Source organism: Halichoerus grypus, chromosome 1 (genome assembly GCF_964656455.1).
Source record: "Halichoerus grypus chromosome 1, mHalGry1.hap1.1, whole genome shotgun sequence".
NCBI classification, from domain to species: domain Eukaryota; kingdom Metazoa; phylum Chordata; class Mammalia; order Carnivora; family Phocidae; genus Halichoerus; species Halichoerus grypus.
Window position 1 is genome coordinate 111,596,105 of NC_135712.1, and position 8,043 is coordinate 111,604,147.

An 8,043-nucleotide genomic window follows, 5' to 3' on the forward strand; every position below is an offset into this window, starting at 1 on the left:
AAATTCTGTTGGAAGAGATTGAATCTTCCTTTAGGTTTATACCAGCACCAAACTCATCCTTTCAGTTCATACAGCAGTCTACCTGGAGAGGCAGATGCAATGAGGGTGAAAGGATGTTGAAGGGAAGATTCTGTGTTTGACTACTTGTTATGGCTAGGGATGGAGAGCTTTCCTTCTGGCTTGTGTGCAAAATGGAGAATCTTAGGATTTTACTAATCTCTCTTTTCCAAGCTCTAGAGACCAGTTACCCAAGAGAACTCAGCCACCTTTATGGGTTCTGACCTTTACAGAGCAGTGGTTTGGCACCAGATGATGGTCTAAATACAAGAGCTCACAGGATCTTAGACCTAGGCTCTTTTGTTTGGGTACAAGGAAACTGGTTAAGCAAATCATCATCTGCCAGCATAATGAAAAGAATAAACAGATGATTGTAAAATTCTGGAGCCATCAAATCCTGATTTCCAAAGTATTATGGTAAGTAAGAAGCTTAGTTATTCAAGATGAATTGAGAACAGCCCTGGGTATAGCCCCACATACCCTAAGTCTGGTTCTGAAAGTGTGGTCCTGGTCTAGCATCGTCATTTGGAAACTGATTTGAAATTCTCAGTCCTCACTTCAGGTTCACTGAATCAGCTTACATGGGAGTGGAGCCCAATGAGCCATCTGTGTTTTAATAAACCTTCCAGGTGATTTTGATGCTTACTCAAGTTTGAGAACCACTGCCATGAGAAGTTTGAGGACCACTGCTCATTGTAAAATCCTTTCCTTTGATGTATGACATATCCCAAAAGTCATAGTCCCCCATCCCCCCTCCACACACATACAAAGCAAAACTAAATTATAGTGTTTGGGGATGCCCTCAGATGATAAAACTATGAAGAAAAGTAAGGAAATGACCACTGTTAACTCAGGATAGTGGTTACTTTTGGAGAAAAGGGAGGGAGCTGTGGGTTGTGTAAGAAGGGGCACTGGATGGCTCCTGGGATAGGAGTGTTACCCATTTGAAGGAGTGTGGGGATGCCCACTATGTGTCCAGCATGGGTTTTAGGAAGGCAGACAATGCAAATATGATGGTTGGGAATTTGACACATCCATATCCCTGCCCCCAGCACACAGTGGCGGTGCTACTCTTTTCATTAAAGTAGAGTCTCAAACAAGTGAAACCCAACATCAGTATATTGTGACAAAATATAGGGTGTTTGTCAACACCAGCAACCAATTTTCCAGTACTCTGGACACCAATGAGGTGTCCAACAATTCAATTTAATTTTGATACTAATTACCTGGAGTTAGTATCAGATTCCACAGATTTAAGAGTTCAGCCCCATAAGACTGCCCCCACTTCAGACACTAGTCTCAAGTCCTAGGCCACTCATACTTCAGGGGTTCTCATAACCTTCCCCCTCTATAGGCTCAATAATTTGCTAAAATGGCTCATAGGACTTAGGGAGACACTTATGTTTGTCAGTTTATTATTAGGATACAACTCAGGAAAGCCAGCTAGAAGAGATATACAGGGCAAGATATACACAGGGGGACACAAAACTTCCATGCCCTCTCTGGGCACACCACCCTCGCAGCACCTTGATGTTCACCAACCTGGAGGCTCATCAAGTCTGTTGTTCAAGAGTTTTTATAAAGTTTAATCTCCAGCTCCCCTTCTACTTCCTGAAGGTCAGTGAGTTTCCATCCTCTGATCACTTGATCTTTTTGGTGACCAGCCCCATCTTGATGCTATGTAGAGGCCCCATCCTAAGTCACCTCATTCCCATAAACTCAGGTGTGGTGGAAAGAGGCTAATTATAAATAACAAAAGACACTCCTATCACTCAGGAAATTCCAAGGGTTTTAGGAGACCTGTGTCTGGAATTAGGGACAAAAACCAAATATATTTCTTATCACACCACACAGACAAAAAAGATCCAAGAGGGTCAATATGTCAAAAAAACTTTCTCAGTTAGATGTTACAGAAACTCGACTCTGATGCCAATGAGTTCAAGGGACTCCAGGCCTCAAACTGTGTTGTCTACACCCTTTGTTTTCTTACTGTCACTCTCTCTCCTATTCCTCTGCATCCCCTGGCTTGTTGGCCTCATTTCTCTTATTGCAGATGAGCTTCCTCCATATGGCAGTGTGTGAGCAGAATACATTGAGTGAAATAATTCCTTACTTAAATGATTTATCATCTTAGATTAGTGAATCCAGAAGAGTGAGAGCTTGTCTAGCCCAATGTCCGTAAGTAAAATCCAAGGATGCGCCCTAATTGCCTTGCTTGGGTCACAAGACCAATGTGCTGTGGTCCCCAAGTTGAGATATTTTGACTGGGCACAAGCCATGTGTTTACACCAGTGGATAGTTAGGGATGGCTGGGATGGGCCAAATATGCCAAGACTGCATGGAATGCTAGAGGACAGTTCCCCAAAGGAGGAAAAAAGGGATTCTAGGTGGCCAAAACAATAATACATGGTTGCTATTATAACAAACCAAATGAAATTTCATCCACCCCATCTGTAGCAAGGCAGTAAAAAAACTGACACAGAGTTTTTGCAGTGAAGAAAGAGGCCGTTTATTGGTAGGGCACCACCCAGAAGAATGGAGAGTTAATGCTCAAAAGTCCTGAACTCCCCAATGGCTGGCAAGTGAGGATTTTTAAGGGCAAAATTTGGGGGAGGGGTCCCCTGAGAAAGTGGATGCTGTTAATCAGAGGCCCAGGAGGAAATGCTACCAGAGGTCTCCCGAGAAGGTAGACTCCGTTGATGGGAGGCCCATGAGGTCATGCTAGCAGATGTTACTTAATGTCTGGTCCCCTGGAGGTCCATTCCATGAGAAGAGACTTGGAATCTGAAAAATATCTTTATTTTATACGTTAGAAATTTCATTAGGTACATCTAGTGATTATATCTTTAGGGTAGTGCTGATTAACTACTTGTAAGCTCTGGAGTTGCAGTCCTATATGTTCCTTTGGATGATAAGCATGCATTCCTATCTCCTGAGCCTAGACCTCCGTGTTTTCTGGCTGGTCCAACTATGCCTGGGGATGATATGATCTGATAAGATGGATGCTGGCTTCACTATAAGTAGATTTGATGGGAATCCCATGTTGGGGTACTTTGCACCCAACATGGAGAGAGGGAATGGAAAGTAGAGAGCAGAGTGAGGTGGCTCCAAAGACCAGCTGCAGTTTGAATTCAGCAGTTCTTGGAGAAAGATGTGTGTTCAGTGGTGGGAGCAGATATTAAGGAGTCTTTGTTGACTGTCCACTTTGACTCAATCCTATCTCCCATCTAGCTGATAGGTAACACCTTGGCCCTGCCAGCCTGGTACTCTCTCCAGAAATGGAGGGGCAGGGTAGTGTTGCAGAAAGAGGGCTGGACTGGGAGTCCAGGCCCTCAATCCCAGGTCTGCCCCTGACTTGATTAAATTCACTCACTTCTAAATGGTCATGACATTAGACCAGGCCATATGTAAACAGATTATGGTAAAAACATGCACAGGGCTGGAAGTGGGGAGAATTGGAAGGATAAAACACCCCGAGGGGGTTGGATATATATATATATATATATATATATATATATATATATATAGTCACAAAGTTACAAAGTTACAAAGGTATTATATTACAGATTTGTAACTTCCTTGAAAATAAAAAAATGATAGAATGAAAATATATTTGGTATTATTTTAACTTAGCCCTATGAGTTAATCTTCTCTTGTATCTCTTCACTTCTTTCTTTTTTTTAAGATTTTACTTATTTATTTTATTATTTGAGAGAGATAAAGACAGAGCATCCACGGGAAGGAGCAGAGAATTTCAAGCGGACTTCAGGTTGAGTGAGGAGCCCCACCGGGGCAGGGCACAATCCCACCACCCTTAGATCATGACCTGAGCCGAGGGTCAGCGTTTTAACCCACTGAGCCACCCGGGCACTCTCTCTTTACTTCTTTAGTGAGAGAAGTGCTAGTTACTTTTCTTTATGGGCCAGGGTAGAAAATAGCTTTGTGGACTCCTGGGGGCAGTTTTCCCTTAAGAAGATATATACCGGGGCGCCTGGGTGGCTCAGTTGTTAAGCGCCTGCCTTCAGCTCAGGTCATGATCCCAGGATCCTGGGATGAGCCCCGCATGGGGCTCCCTGCTCAGCGGGAAGCCTGCTTCTCCCTCTCCCACTCCCCCTGCTTGTATTCCCTCTTTCTCTGTCAAATAAATAAACAAAATCTTAAAAAAAAACAAGAGGATATATACCAATTTAAACCATAGAAGACAAGTAAGTAAAGGGTGAGTAGCCTAGATCGTCTAGGGGAAGGTGATATAGAGAGGCCCTTCATGTCTGGGGAGTTGAGCGGGGTGGGGGATGGGTGGCGGAAATAATGCTGGCACCCCACCTCTTGGGGATCATTGGAGAGAAAGGATGGAGAGCATTCTGTAAGCAGTGGAACCCATTCCACCTCAGAGCTTCAGGGGCTAGCTCTGATTGTAGAGACTAAAAGAGCTAGCTTGAAAGGGAAGCCACATGGGGGCCGTTGACAGAGCCGGGTGCTGGAGGAAGGCACCGCCCCTGAAGAGCTCTTGCAGCCCCTTCAGACCGGGTCATGCTGACAGCCCCTTAACAGCAGAGGAAGCACTTTAAGGTGAACCAACTGGTCTTCAACAGTGACACCATGTGGCCGAGGGAAGTAAAGACAGCGCTGGGATTGAAGGATCCCGGGCCAGCCTACGCCCAAGAGAACAATGTGAGAGGGGGCAGGTCAAGAGGAAGACCGACCTTTTTGTTACTAGGCTGGGTGGGGGCCACAGCGATTTTATTTGGTATTGGTACTTTGAGTTTTGGGAGCAGTTCATACTAATTAAATACATTCTATAATAAATGTTATAGACTTTATAGATTTTCTGAAAATCTATAACTACATCGTTTTGCCTTTTGCAGGTTTTGCTGGAGCCCCTGAGCATCGCACTCCAGACCGCTGAACACAAGCACTGTTTTGTTCCCTCTCTCACTGCATGGTGTGCCAACCTGTTTTTTTTTTTTTGAAAAGAAGGAAGAGGGAAGAGTGGGAGGACCTAATTTTCGAATTTCAAATGAGATTACACTGGGGCCATTACATGTTTCTCCAAGGTACCTTTCAGCTCAAATGTCTACAGTTTTATATGGAACTGTTTTATGTTTTAAGAATCTCCTGGAAAACTTATTCATGCTACTCACTATGAACTAGTTGGTTTTGAGGAACTTCCATTTTATTTCCAGCAGAATACCATAGTATTGGTCTCTCAAAGCGTTTATTTATAAGTGTTTGGGGAATAAGACTGTGTAAACTAGTCAAATGGATGTAGTCCATGTGGCTTAGAGTGTCATTCATTCAAACAATAGGTAGTGTGTGAGCCCCACTATGCAGCATTTTTCTGGTCACGGAAGATAGAATGATATAGAACAGAACATGGCATCTTCCTCAAGGAGCCTTCCTGGCTGGAGAGAATCACAAGATGCTATAAGAGCAGAAAGGAGGAAGATCTGAGCCAGTCTCAGTTGCCAACAGATTTTGAGGGGCATAAGGCACAGATGAATGCCAACAACCAAGCACAGAACCAGCCCAGAAAATCAATAATTACATGCAGGCAGGGCTGCTCAGAAGTCGTGTGCTGAGTGTTGCAGTCAAGACTGCTTGTGTTTGAATCCCAGTTCCACCCCTTAGCCGCTGTGTAATCTTGGGTATTGTTACTAAGCTCCAAGTGCCCCAGCTTCCTTGCCTGTGAATTGGAGAGAATACCTACTTCAGGAGAGGTTTAAATTAGGTAATATCGGCAAAGTGTAATGCTGAGCAGGATTGCTCTCTAAGTTGAGATTTATTTTCATAATGATAGTAAGTCAAAAATTTGTAGACCAATCAGATCATTAGTGTATTTTTGTTATGTTCAAATCAAGAACTGACTCATTTAATAAAGAGTTGAGGGTTTAGACCAGATGAGATTTACCATATTTCTCTAATTCTCCGGATCTCGACCTTTGCTGTATATCAGAATCACCTGGGGAATCTTAAAGCTGATACCTAGACTTCAACCCCAGAGTCTGATGCAGCTGGTCTGGAGTATGCTTTGGGCTTCAGGATTTTTAATCATGAATTAATGTGCAATCAAGGTTGAGACCCACTGGTCTAACTGAATATGGAGAGTGAGCAGATCTGTCCTTGGGTCACAGGCAACCAAGGCCGTTACTGGTGACTTTCCCCTTGTATACCTGCATTCTGAGCTAGAGGTTGTCCTGGAAACAACCAGAGGGAGAGGGAGTCACCTCCTCCACCTGGTGCTAAAAACTGATGGAGGCACCTGTACTTCTAGCCCCAGGAGGCATTTGTTAGTCATTACAGTACCAGGACATGTTGCTCTGCCAGCTGCCATGGGATGTCTGGAACAGCTGGAGTTAGAAAGGTGGATTCTAGGGACAGCTCCACCATAGCCCAGCCAAGAAACTGGCTGCCCCATCTCGGTTTTGTTATCTGTGTGTGTTTAAGGAGATGGGAATGTTCTGCTTGCATGACCCACAGACCTGTTCTTAGGTCAATGAGGTATGTGGGTAAGGCACTTTGTAGACCATAAAATACTATATGAATGAAATAAAATAACCAGTAGAGATTAGACGTGCATTTTTTGAAGCTAAAAGCTGTTATTTTGTATCATTTCTGCTGTCCAGAGCTAAGTTTTCAAGCACCTTGTACCAAGTTGTAATGATTGAGACCATTTTCTGTAGCAATTCTGTGTACTAGGTTTCACAAAAGCAATACAGCAATGAACTCTATTTTCTGTCCTATTCAATAATTCATCATAATAAACCTTTTGAAAAACACCATCTAGGGTATGGGCCTCAGGGTAAAATGATTCCTTTTTTGTGGAAAAATAACTACTGTAATGAGTTTTCATTATGTGTGGAACTGAATAAAGGAAGCCTAATTCAAAGTGGAGTCAGAGGCCAGAAGGTGGAGCTCTCACACCAAACCACTGGCTGCAGCCCTTGCATTCTCAACAGGAAGAAGCCTATACCTTACAACCCCAGTAGGAAGAAAGATTTTCTCCTTACCCAGCAACAGCAAGGCCAATGAGAGACTGTCACAACTCAGCCAATGGGAAACCACTATACTTTGAACTCCCAACTTACTCCAATGGACTTTTTGTTTATAATAGCCTCTCCCAACTCCCCCCACTTTCCTCTACAAAAGAGCATTCCTCTCTTTTGTTCTCTGAACTTGCCTAGGGTTTGCTGTAGCTTGCGTGTCCTGAATCGAAATTTTCAGCTATTCCCAAATAAACCCATTTTTGCTGGTAAAATAACTGACAGTTTCATTTTTAAAGTTAACATATACAAATATAAAGCACCTGGGTCCATGCAATTTTATTGAGGATAAAAAGTTAACCAGAATTCAAATTAAGGGTTCTAATTAGTAGTGTAAATTAGAAATATAAATGATGGGTTTTCTTGTTTTGGTTTGTTTTTTGGTTTTTAGTTATTTGTTTGTTTGTTTTAGCAGAATTATTTCCTTTCATGTTATGGAGACTTTAGAGAACATTTATTTTTGTCAAAAAACAAAATTAAACTGAGTAGATTTTAAAGATCTTATTAACTTTATGCAGAGATTCATGAATCTGGCAGCATTCAAGTTAGCAAATAAAAAGGAGCCCCAAATAGTTGTACAATTTGAGAGGGTTTATAGACCAAAGTGAGCAGGAACAAGAAGTTATACTGGGCAAAAGTGGATTGGTTATTGCAAGGTTACCTTCCTTCTAGCAAAGGGAAGTCTTGGAGCTTGGTAGCCTGTGCTGAGCAGGCAAGCACTGATTGGTGGACCTGGACCTTCCTTTCCTGGGAAAGCTGAGCATAGAAACTTAATTAAAAGATTTGGTTTACTGACATGAGGCTTAGCAGAAGTGACTCCAATTTGGGCCCAATCTGGTTACGTTAACATCTTCCTAAATCTGACTCGGACTGCTTTGCACGTGTACTTTCTTGTATGTTCTTACAGAGCTGTGTGTGCTGTGTTGTAGGCAGCTGGATGCAGATG